This window comes from Ailuropoda melanoleuca, chromosome 5, assembly GCF_002007445.2.
Source record: "Ailuropoda melanoleuca isolate Jingjing chromosome 5, ASM200744v2, whole genome shotgun sequence".
Classification (NCBI taxonomy): Eukaryota; Metazoa; Chordata; class Mammalia; order Carnivora; family Ursidae; genus Ailuropoda; species Ailuropoda melanoleuca.
Window position 1 is genome coordinate 84,936,954 of NC_048222.1, and position 12,848 is coordinate 84,949,801.

At 37.8% G+C, this 12,848-nt stretch overlaps 1 long non-coding RNA gene across 2 annotated transcripts in view; it reads left to right on the top strand.

Annotated features, from left to right (window-relative positions):
* The window catches only part of LOC105236377, a 55,576-nt gene that overhangs the window by 11,783 nt on the left and 30,945 nt on the right, over positions 1 to 12,848 (top strand). Inside the window, exons 2-3 of one of the 2 annotated variants that reach the window (XR_004625787.1) lie at positions 8,225 to 8,329; positions 8,462 to 9,888. This is a non-coding gene — a long non-coding RNA (uncharacterized LOC105236377). Of the gene's footprint in view, positions 1 to 8,224; positions 8,330 to 8,461; positions 9,889 to 12,848 lie in introns of those variants that run through there. The other variant, XR_004625786.1, reaches the window with a different exon arrangement.

Genomic DNA, 12,848 nt, shown 5'->3' on the forward strand with positions numbered 1-12,848 from the left:
GTGGCTCTACCACCCCCTGCGTAATCCAAGTGCTCTAGGGTATTCTTTGCAACTGAGCTGGCAATTTAAGGATAAAATAGCACATACCGGATGCCCAGGAGGTGTTTTAAGAGTCAGGTTTGGGGTGGTGAACATCCATTCTGCCCGATTTTATTGGCTAGAACTCAGCCACATGTCTATTGGTAGATCAATAGGTTAATGGTGTATTTGGTCCTTCAAGCCATGTTTCAGAAAATATTTGGTAACATGGGAAAATGGAAAAAATAGAAGCTTAAGTGGGAAAAAAACATGATATAAAAGTAAGTGTACTCTTTTTCCAACTCTGTTAATAAGAGAAATAGTGTATTTTCACTTTTAAAAGACTATAAGGAGGGCACCTGGGTGGCTCAGGTCATGATCTCAGGGTCCTGGGATCGAGCCCCACATGGGGTTCCCTGCTCAGCAGAGAGTCTGCTTCTTCCTTTGCCTCAGCCCCTCCCCCTCCCCAGGCTTGTCCTCTCTCTTTCTCTCTCTCTCTCACTCAAATGAATAAATAAAATCTTAAAAAAAAAAAACACTATAAGGAAATAAGTCGTTAGCATTTTGATCTCTATCTGAATAGTGGGATTGGGAATCTTAATATTTTTCTGTCTTATCTAAATTATTAATAATGAAAGTCTTACTTTTTAAAATAAACGTTACCAAAAATGTTTAAAGAAAGAAAATGGTGTGTCTAAAGATTTCTATATTCCTGGAAATTACCTATCAGAGGCCTTGTACATAGTAGATACTTAATGCATATTCGTTGATTGAACCAGTACAACTGAAAGGAATAATTAAATGGAAAAGCCTAAGAACAAAACGTTAAGAGCAGTTATTTCTCTAGTGATGCTCTTTAAATGTGACAACTGATTAGCCAAATTACCACACTTCCTTTCTAGGATAACTTGATTTTAGTTTTATGACTTAAATCATATACTAGATGTGATGCCAATACTAGGGAAGAACCTGTGTTAGTGTTTCCTGAACCTTATTCATCTTGGTACTATTTACACCATTTTTAGTCATACCTGAAGTAATACACATGTTATTGCTTTAATATTTTTCATTAAAATTATATACTTTTATCAACTTAAATTTAGCTTTGTACTAAGCAATACCAGTAAAATCACAGGATTGTAGTAGTAATTTTCTATACATATTAAAATAAATACATAATTATCAAAATAAAAAATACACGGGGTGCCTGGCTGGCTTAGTCAGTAGAGCATGCCACTCTTGATCTCAGGGTTGTAAGTTTGAGTCCCATGTTGGGTATAGAGATTACTTAAAAATAAAATCTTTAAAAAAAATATTTCTGTTCTACTTAATCATCTCTTTTACCTCCAAGCCTACTACCCTTTAGAAATCACTGACCTATCATATGTTATATTTACCTATTGCACGTTTTACTTTCAAGCTTCTATGGTGGGAACCATGACTAACACAGGTTTTCCCCACCCAATAGAATAACTAGTTTTATGATTTATGATCTAGTTTTGTGACTCTGTTCATATATAGGTACCAAAAACCAAATGTTTAATAAGTAGTATATATGAATGAACCTTTTTTAACAATTTTTTTTAACTGTGAATACTCTGGCTCCCCTACACCCACCCCATTTTCAATGGAAGCCCACTGATGTGACATAGAATATTTCTTTCTTCTTTTTTTTTTTTTAAGATTTTATTTACTTATTTGTCAGAGAGAGAGAGCGAGAGCACATGCAGGAGCACAAGCAGGGGGAGGGGCAGAGGCAGAGTGAGAAGCAGGCTTCCCGCTGAGCAGGGAGCCCCATGTGGGACTCCATCCCAGGACCCTGGGATCATAACCTGAGCTGAAAGCAGACGCTTAACCAACCAAGCCACCCAGGCGCCCCGGCATAGAATATTTCTATGACAAAACAGAATAAGTTAGTTAATATATGGAATATTTTTAAGAAGTATTTATTTATTTAAATAATCGCTGCACCCATCCTGGGGCTCACATTCACAACCCCAAGATCAAGAGTCACTGGCTCTACCAACTGAGCCAGCCAAGCACCCCCTCTATGGAATATTTTTTAAAGACCAGAATTCTTTGGTTTGCACCTAGCCAAAATAAGTAAAATAAAGAGATATCTACTATTTCTTGAGATCATAATCCTGTTCCCAGAGATGATAAGCAATAACAAGAGCCACAAAAGCTGGTCATTAATTTTTACACCTTATATGAGGTTTCCTTTTGAATGACAAAGAAAGGACGAACTGGGGGTTTTGACACTTACATAAAAAAATACAGAGAAAATTGTAGAATCTGTGTCTGGGGAAATCCTTAGGATAGAGACTTGTTTGGGATATTTATGTGTTGTCCAAAAGTAAGGGTGTGGTCTCTGTTTTTTTCTGGGTTCGTGGTCACTATTAAGTCTTGGTTTTGGGCGGGGGAGGGGGGGTTGAAGCCAAGTGTTAAGAAAGGGATGGGAGCAAGTCAAGACAGGGCAAAGTCAGCAAAATAATAGTTGAGCTGCATAGCCAAGCCGAATGACTTTATAGGTTACATTAGGTAGGTTAAGGTGAAAAACCTACAATATTTTCTTTTCCTGTGTTTTTAAAAGAAAATGAGAGTCTTCAGCAAAAACCCCATCTACAAAGACTTAGGAGGATTTTGTAGAACAACAGCTGATTGATGAACATTAGCATTCATTGTGAGGCACAGACTTCTGGAATAAGCACTTTCCTGAATACTGATGGCCACAAACACACTAGCTGGGCTATTTGTTATTATTACGAATTAGATGTGACGGAGTTTCTATTATATATAACTCATTCCATCATGTGATTTGACCATTGGGTGTATTTTAATTATTGAGCCAAGAAATGAATAATTGGAAAGGAGGACACCTAAGAAGAAATGCTAGTTCTTCTGGCTTGTCCTACCAGTGAGGAACTATAAATTGTTTTTCCCCCTCTTGTTATCCACAGTAAATAAATAAATAAATATTCGTACATCTATAAGAAAAGGGAAAGAGCAAGAACATAAAGGGATGAAACACTCTGGATTGAGGGGCCACAGTAAATGTCCCATGTACCCCACGTGTTACATGCTTGGATCCTAACTTCTATCCTATATAGAGAGCTCCAGTGATCCCACATCCCGGTACACCATTGTCCCTCTCCTCTAACAGTATCTGAGATTTTCTGTTCTTACGGCAGGATTTAAACAGCCTGTTTCATGTGTTACTCTGAATTGCTTTATCTTTTTTGAAGTTGGAATGTAAATTATAAATAACAAACGATAAATTTGGCCTCAGTTTTGAGTGATCTCATTAGACTTTAGATGGGAATCATAGAGACCCACAAATGTACATTTCAGCTGTTTTGGTGCCGAGGAGTAATGGCTAGAGTTCATAAATGAAATAACAGGAATGAGTCTATCTTACACGCAGTGCCGGGGACACAACAGAAAGATGTAGCCCCTGGCCCGCTGTGGCTAGGAAGCTGGAGGAAGCGCTGAGCTGCGCATTGCGGAGAGGTGGAGCTGAGACCCACTGTTAACACTGAGCAGTTCCAACGGCATAACTGAGGGCAATGCTCACACTGCTCTGTGGGAAAGACTATTGTTTGATTGTTGGTCTTTGTAGACGCACGGCACCAAAGTACCTCTCCTCCGTTTATCATGGTGCTAGAGTCTCTTAGCTTCATAAACTGTGATGCAAGCCAACCAAATTAAACTATTTTACTTGCTTTGTTGAAAGAAGGGGACCAGGGTCACAGTAGCCCTGAGAGCACGTTGTACTCATAATAAGGATTTGATCCATTTCTACAACTTCCAGTCCAGGGTTCCCTTTACTTCTCTCTCAAGTTGGAGACATGATTCATTTGTTCAGTTTCATTAAGTAGTTGTAAACTGAGCATGGGCGCTAGAGATACAGCAGTGGACATGATAGAAAAAATCCCCTGCTTTCCCAAAGCTTATGTGCCTAGAGGGAAGGTACACATTAATTGTATAATGTGCATGATGATAAGAAATACTTCAAATCCAGTACCTGATTCCATGGAGGCACCTAATGCCCCCTAACCTAGTGTATCCAAAAAGGCCTCCTAAAAGACGTGGTGTTTTCAGAGAAGGCTGACGGACGAATGGGTGTTACCCCATCATGGAAGTGGTATGGGACGGAGCATGTGCAGAATGCCTGAGATGAGGCAGAGAAAAATAAGTCTTCACAGCTGGTGTGAGTGTTCCAGGATGGGCAATAGCTAAACCAAACCAGGGATTCTAGAAGTAATCCTGAAGGCAATGGGAAAGGGAGGGAAACAGATTGCCAGTGAGTGTGGATCGAGAGTCACAGAGAACTTTAGTTTCACTAGTTAAATACCCCAGAATACACTTCAGCTTAGAGTCCCTGCCTCATGTGATGATGTGAAGAATGCATAGATATTTATTTTCTAAGGGTAGACTGGAGGAAAGAGAAGCCAGAGCTCTCCTACTTGATGCGCTCTTTCAATTTCGTCACTATATGTCCCTGCAGAGCTGCTGTATTCAAAGGCATACACACACGTTGTACCGCATGCTACTGAAGGTTCAGTGGGCAAGGGAGTATGTGTTGAGTGTCTGCTCACACGTGACACTCTCAGAATTGTGGTTGTGGGAGGGCTTGTTTACAGTAATCTAATGGGAAAAGAGGAAGAACAAAATGAGATGGCCTATCTGCAAACAGACATTACACAGATGGCTTAATGTTTTAATAAACAATCAAGTTGATCTTGGGATTATATCGAAGGATAAGGGAATTTTGGGGTTTCAGTTTTTAAGAAAGATTAACCACAAATTTCAGTTTTATGCTACCAAATTACTACCTGTTGAAAGAGCCGAGTGCATATGGTTATATGGCAGGCATCATACCGGGGATACAAACGGAGGTCATTGTTCCTGGCCCGTGAGGAGGTTACAGACTAGTGAGAGCTACAGACAGAGGAGCAAATACATTATAGTTAGATAATAACTCCTACTAAAAAGGCGTTAAGGTAACATGGGCAACTTTGCACCTATTTAATTTGTTCCTTCACCACTGCAAAAATGAGAGGAATGCCTTCCCTGATTTTTTTCTATTGACACAATTTTAAATAAAATGGTTGAAATCCAACACATTCCTGTTTTCTTCTAAAATTTTCAAAATAGAATAGGATGTCTAATAAAATTATAAAAATGATGAGTCATTTCCTGTTTGGGGAATTAATCTTTTGTTAATCAGAGAAGGAACAGGTAGCAAATTGCACTCTACAAATGAAATTGTTTTAGTCACAAAGAGACATTTTCAGTGTGATGAGACAGTTTGCTATCAGCACAGACAAAAGAAAATCGACCAATGGATGAAGCCCAACTTTATAAGACTGTCCAGTTTGCTTTCTTTTTAAAAAAGACTTAAATAACCTATTCATGGTATTAAGTGAATTTGTAGAGCTTTCTTCTTACATGCTATTCACCAATTTTCATATCTCAACATGAACAGGGTTTTGGTTGTATTTGAAACATGCAAAGGTATCATGCCTTACCATTCATATATGATTTCATTGACATATTCATTTAATAAATATTGAGTGCCTGGCTATACCAGACTGAAGATACAAAGTCCTGCCCTTAAGGAGTTTACAGGCTGGAAAATCTGAATGAAATGATTAATGGTTATAGAAAGCATTTTTAGCTATTCTTCTCACTACTACCTCTAATAAAAAATTTAAGATTATATTTTATAAACATTTTCAAATCTCCCTTTTTTTTCCTACTAGAACTGTGTGGAAGTGCTCTTTTTCTGGGCATCTTTTATTTAGTGTTATGCTATAAAGGCTCACATCATGAATTGATCAAGGAGATTCACTGCCATGACTGACCTCAGTTAATCCCTTATTTTAAAAAGGAAGGAAGGAAGGAAGGAAGGAAGGAAGGAAGGAAGGAAGGAAGGAAAGAAGAGAGGGGGGAGGAAGGGAGGAAGGTGTGTGCAAAAGAGAGAAAGAAACTATGAAAGAGAAGAAAGAAAGAAAGAAAGAAAGAAAGAAAGAAAGAAAAAGAAAGAAAGAAAGAAAAGAAAGAAAGAAAGAAAGAAAAGAAAGAAAGAAAGAAAGAAAAAGAAAGAAAGAAAGAAAGAAAGAAAGAAAAAGAAAGAAAGAAATGCTAATGAGGATAGTTATCCATGAAGCTCTTTATGGATAATGTATAACAAGAAAAGGGAAAAAAATTAAGCGAATTTTTTGGGGAACAGCAATTTGGGAGCGTAGAAAGGAGGAAAAGTGAAATATGATAAGTAGAATTGTACAACAAATCAGGGTTATTGTTAACCAAAGTTGTTAACCAAATCTGTCACTACAATCTAAAGAAAATCTTCAATTACATAGGTAAGGATTGAGAAGACCTTAAATCAGATGTTATCAAGAGGAAATAACTTACTGCAATTCCTTAATTCAGCATTAAATAATATTTCAGCCACCAATTGCCCTTGTGAAATCTACCAAGTGACTACAACTATGTCTCTTGCCTAGAAATAGGTCAATTAAGTAACTCGTTGCAAATGAATACATGATGTCTGATTTCATAAGCCATTTAATGCTTAATAACAAGCAAATCAATCAAGGGAAAAAATAGTTCAAATCTGTTGAAGCTTTAGATTTTATTTACTGCTTTATTTTTGAAATCTCAGCATTAGAAATCAGAATTTTTCATTACTTTTTTCTTTTCTTCAGTCTCAAGTGCCAGTTTATTGAATTCATTGTATTGCATATGTAATTTTTAAAGTGCAAATTGTTTTACTTCACAGGCTTTTAAAAATGCTGATTGCACAGATAGAAGGTGCTGTGAATAAGAATTCATACCTGTGTACAAGTAGGCATTTTTAAAAACTGTACATCCTTTTAGTTATGCATTCTCATACTTCAGGATTAATGAGTTGAAAGAGGAACTTTACCGTTTAGAGTTTCCATAAACTTGCATTTACTGATCGCCCAGAGTTTAAGCGCAGTGATTTTAATAATACCACAACCCCACAACACAGCAGCTCCAAACCAGTCCTTTGCGTCATTTGGAAACCTATCATCAATAACCCAGTTCAGAGCTTACTGTCATTTTAACTAAGATTCAGTAAAGTCCTTTTTATTTCTATAAAGTTGAAGAATAAGTGTTTCAAAGCATAAAATACAAGACAAGTATAAATCGAAGGACTGAATACTAGAGTTTCGTGGGGAGTTTCATCATGCACATATTCACGTCCCGCAGGGAGACTAATGGTGGCGCTACACAGAGACCACTATTCATCAAACTCCATCCCCTTTCCTTCCTGCACACACAGCTTTAGCACAATACCCAGATGCTCTCAGCGGGATCATGTGACTGAGTTCTGGCCAATGAAAACTGTGTACACCACGTGCAAGCTTGGCGCCTAAAATTTGTCTTGAGCAGGTCTCCCAAGTTCCGTCTTGTCTTTTGAGTATCAGGTGCACAGGATTCAAAGAAAGACCGAGTTTTGGGGATGGAAGAGGTACCCCGAGGGTGTATGTGGCATAGATTTCCTCCTCTCCTTCCCACTGCACTTGCACTGGATAGTGACTTGAGCAGGAAATGAACCGACGTTGCACGAGGTCCCTGAGGTTTGGGGTTGTGTCTCATAGCAGTTAATAGACGATGTGTAATACAGTTGGTAAAAGGGAGGTAGTGGGTAGGAGAATGAGAAAGCAAATATCCTCGCTTTATAGTTTGCCACTAATGCTTTATTGCTGTGTGGAAATGAATATAGCAATAGCAAAGCCACGTGGTGTGAGTGCCAGACACAAACAAAAAGTTACCAAACCAATAGATTAAAGTTCAAATATAGTTGAGTATCTTGGTATCATCTGTTGTTGTTTTTTTCTTCAACCAAGTTCTGCATTTATGTGTCACATTTCCCCAAACGTTGAATGCCGCTGACTTGCCCTTGGGAATCAGTTGTTCATTTCTTCCGCTCACGACATTTCCCCTTTGATTATATAGCTTCATTATCCTGCATTCCTTTTCCAAGTTGCTCAAATTATTTTGTTTTTCATAAATTGTTGATAACCGCTTTTTTGAAATCAATGAATTTGCAAGGGGAGGGGGGAAGATAGAATCCATTATTTCAGCATAGAAATAAAAGCCAGTTTTTAAAAATTGTAAATTTTTATTGTTAAAAATTAATGTTTCCTTCTGGTTTTTTTTTTTCTACCAGATATTGCAGTATGTTATAACGCTATGGTAATCAAAACCGGAACAGTGATGATACTGCAACAGATAGATCGATGGATTGAAGTCGAAGACCCAGACGCATATTCAAGTATATATAAATGTCACTATTCTGTCTACTAAATGTATACAAAAACATATATACGTATATATGTTTCTGAGCCTCCTGAGTGAACATCTCTTGTTCTCTATATTCTGTTTTATTCCCTTTTCTTTTCTACAGATCTATTTTAAAACCAAAGTGCTATAGCAAAGCCTCCAAAAAGGCTCCCAATGTTCCCCACCTTCCAGTTCACACCCCGGGCTCTTGGATCACTTGCTCTGGGGAAGGAGACTGTAGTAGGAGAAGATGCTCCCAGCTGCCTTTGGAGAAGCCTTCGTGACTAGGAACGAGAACCCCAGCTGAAAGCCAGCAAGTCAATGAGGGCTGCCAACAAACATGTGAGTGAGCTTAGAAGGGGATCTTCCTGCAATTGAGCCTTCAGAGGACCGCAGTTCAAGTGGCTTCTGACCCAGAACTGCTCAACTCTGCCACTCCCAGAGTCCCAACTCTCAGAAACCATGTGAGATAATAAGTGTTTGTTGTTTTAAGCTGCTTTGCTGAGTTTTGGGATAAGTTGTTGTGCAACAGATAATTAAAACACGTGGTGTATAAATAAAATCAATGAAACCAACCCGGTCAATGACTCGTAAGTTAGATGCTTTGACGGGTTTTGACACTTCTGTTTCATCTTAATTGTTTGCCACAAAAGTAATCCCTTCGGGTAAAACATGTTAAGAACAGTTCCTAACAGGACTTTAGAAAAATTAACAATTATCTTTGGGAACTAAATTGTAACCACAGCATTATTTTCCATTTTATTAAACTCATTAAATGGTATTGCAGTATATTTGTTTCTATTAAAAAACATGGTATTCGACTCTGGGAGAAAACCTCTTGCAAATTAGTCTGAAACTATCATTTCTTTCTAGCGATGTCTAATAATATAATAATTGCTTAGTGGAAGTTCCTAAGAGATGGACTGACTTTAACATATATTTAAGTGTAATGTTTAGACAAGTTCTTTTGCGGTATTTGAAGATAGTTCGTTTTTGTGCACCTCCTCCTTTATATCACTAAGATGGTTTGCAATCTCTGTCATTGTTCTTGGTCGAAAATCAAACTTCAGTAGAGTACCTATGTGAATTCTAACAACTTCTGAACTAGTGAAGCCCTACATAATGAAGACTTATCATGTGTAAGGGAACTGGAAAAGGCTAAAATCCCAAGTTACGAGTCAAGGCAGTAGTTCCAAGCAGCTCGTGTACTTGCCAGGATTACGCCACGAGCGTTCTCCATGCTCCACTAAGGTTGGAATTCAACTTTTGGTACTAACTTGTCTCAATCTTGGCCACAGTGGTAATTTCATTTTCCTACTTGTTTTCCCTCAATGAGAATGACTAGCGGCAATTGATTTTTCCATGTAGAGAAAGAAGCAAATTGAATCCCTACTTCACAATCTAAAAAAAAGAAAAAAAAATTCCACATGAATCAAGGGCTTACATACGAAAGGCAGAACTTTAAGACTTTTTTTTTAAAGATTTTATTTTTTATTTATTTGAGAGATAGAGGGAGAGTGAGTGAAAGAGAACAAGTAGGGGGAGTGGTAGAGGGAGAGGGAAAAGCAGCCTCCCCACTGACCATGGAGCCCAACAGAGGACTCGATCCCAGGACCCTGGGATCATGACCTGAGCTGAAAGCAGATGCTTAACCAACTGAGCCACCCAGGCACCCAGAACTTTAAGAATTTTAAAAGCAAATGTAAAAATTATCTTTATGATCTTGGAAGAATTTCTTCATCAAAACAAAAAAACTGCAAATTAGAAAAGAAAAGATTAGAAAATTTACATCATGAACTATTCTCTCTCCTTTTTACTTTTAAATATTTTATTAGTAACAAGAATTTTTAGGGGGAGAGATGTGATTTAGTATGTTTCATTATTTTTGCAATTTGGGTACAAAATTTGTTAATACAGAGTCAGGGATCGGGCTCCAAGGCCAATTTGCGTGTGTGTGTGTGTGTGTGTGTGTGTGTGTGTGTGTGATTCTTAGTTGTTATGACTGTCCTAGCCTTATTTTCCTCATTCATATTTTTCTCAATTATTTTCTGAATTTTCTTAATTATTGTTTTCTTTTTGTACCGTAGTATCTTTGTAAGTTACATCGAAACTGATAAAGTAGAGAATAAATAAATAAATTAGTTGAACACACCATCAGATTCAATTTATGCTCCCAACAAATAAGCATTTATAACTCAAGCCTTCAAAAAATTATAACAATTTCATAATGAACAATGGATAATTTATGGAGACTTTATGACAGCAGTGAACACAATTATGGGTAAATTGTCTCCAACAAACAAAATTGTGGAATATCCAAATTCCCTATAATCTCAGAAACAGAATACCAACGCTATCAGTAAGAGATAATATTTTCTGGTCATCTAAAGATTCCATTTGTCAGGTTATCGCATTAATTTTATCAGGTTTTGTCTTCTATTGCATTTGCTAAATGGAAGAGTACCTGCTCAGACTTTACCTGAGGTTTCCAGAATGCCAGGAAGGATAAGGGACCAGCTTTTGTTCGTCACGATTCAATTTTGTTATATGATGCAGAAGTTGCAAAGCTTTCATCAACAATTACTGACTACTTTCATTGTCATCCCCATGTGGGAGTTCTGAAAGACTGTTTGAAATTAGTTCAAGTAACAGAGGAGAGTGCACAGAGCAGCCTTCTGTATTAAACAAAGAATAAGAGAAAAGTATTCACTTCCATCAAAGGTGCAAGCAACAGAGCATCAACACAAACAAAGCAGTCATAAGCCAGAAAGCCTACAGGAAACCCATGGAAGGAAGATCAAAATCAGATTCTTTAGAAGGTGAGTGGTATAAAGAAAATGCAGTGTTATTTGCAAAAGAGTTTTTTTTTTTTTTTAAGATTTTAANGTAACCGGGATCACGCCCTGAGCCGAAGGCAGACGCTTAACCGCTGTGCCACCCAGGCGCCCCTGCAAAAGAGTTTTTATAAAAGAAAGACAAGTCTGAATAGACTATTATTAGCAAGACACTTCTTCGCCAACTGAGTTTCAGACAGTGGTTCAAGTTGTAAGGACTCTGGTGGTCCCACAGGCGACGCTGAGTGGGAGAGTTCACAAAAATATTCTGCTGCTGGCAAATTCAGACCCAAATCATCCTCAGTCAGTCAATTCCTAAAACCTAATTTATCGAAAAATGATGAGTATCTCATGCTTTTTTTCTAAAAAAATTGAGATGGATTATGGATGAAGGTATAGTAGAAAAAATCCACAGATTGCTTAATAATCACTTGTTGTAGTTAACTAATGTCATTATAGCAGTTGAGCAAATTCTAACCCCAGGGTGAAAAGCCCACATCATTCCAAACTTATTCATACCTCTCAGAGGCCTAAGTATTTTATATCAATATCACTCTAGTTTAAATGTATTACTTCTTTGACAATAAAAAAGTGAAATGTCTAATTAGAGAATATATTCAAGATTTATGATGACACCTGACAGATAATACAAGGACTTCCTAAACTTAATGCACTATTATAAATTGTACCAATTGATCATATTAGCAAAAATGTCAAAGTAAGATTCTGAATACCTGAAAGTAACATTACTTTGGGAGGGAAGAATATAATCAGTAAATAATACTCCTGTGATCACCGTTACGGTGGCTTGCATATTCCAGGCCGTCTATCTTTCACAACACGTGGTAGGGTTGTATTTCCCTGTGTGCTCAGGATTAGGTGTGGCAAGTAATTTCTCCGGCTGGGGAAAGTGAAAGAGGCAGTGTCTCCTTCAGCACATCCGTTTTTCCCTCTGGCTTTGTGATTGACCGTATTTAAGACGGCAGCTGCTCAGACAGCTGGGAGGCCTGCGAGATTATCAAAGGCAGGGTCCTGCTTCCAAACGGCAATAGAAATAGAGCAGAAACAAGAAGTAAACTGTATGCTTTAAGCCACTAAGATTTTGGAGTCTGTCACTGTGTCGCAACCTAACCAATCTTGCTATGATACCATATACAAAAGTATAAAAGAACAGCATTATCAAGAGTGAAATAAAGAGGGTTTTGGCCTTTATTCTGTTTGAAGAGCCAGTAGGAGTTGTTAGGAGAAAGGTATTCCAAATTGTGTCGATTTGTTGGAATATAACAAAGAGGTGGCAGGTGGAGTAGGGGGATTGATGGTGCGTATTATGAGACACAATTGAAGGAAAAAATTAGCCATGTCAGGCAGGCTGTCGTGCGTTCTTCTGCATTTATTTATATTAAATGAATAGGAAAAAAATATTAAGAGGTTATTTTTGAAAGGAATTGATTCCCGTACCTTTTGGGCTCTGATATTTATCCTCCTGATATAAATGAGCCAGGGTAGCAATTTGGGGGTCTATTTATTTATTTATGGTTGTCAAATGATCCTTTATTGAAATATTTTCCTTCGTAGTTCTTAACTACTTGGGCATTCCGCTGCACCACTGTTGATGTCATCTATGATATCATGAGGGTGGCACCCATCAACATTACAGCCCACATACTGGGCAGCCCC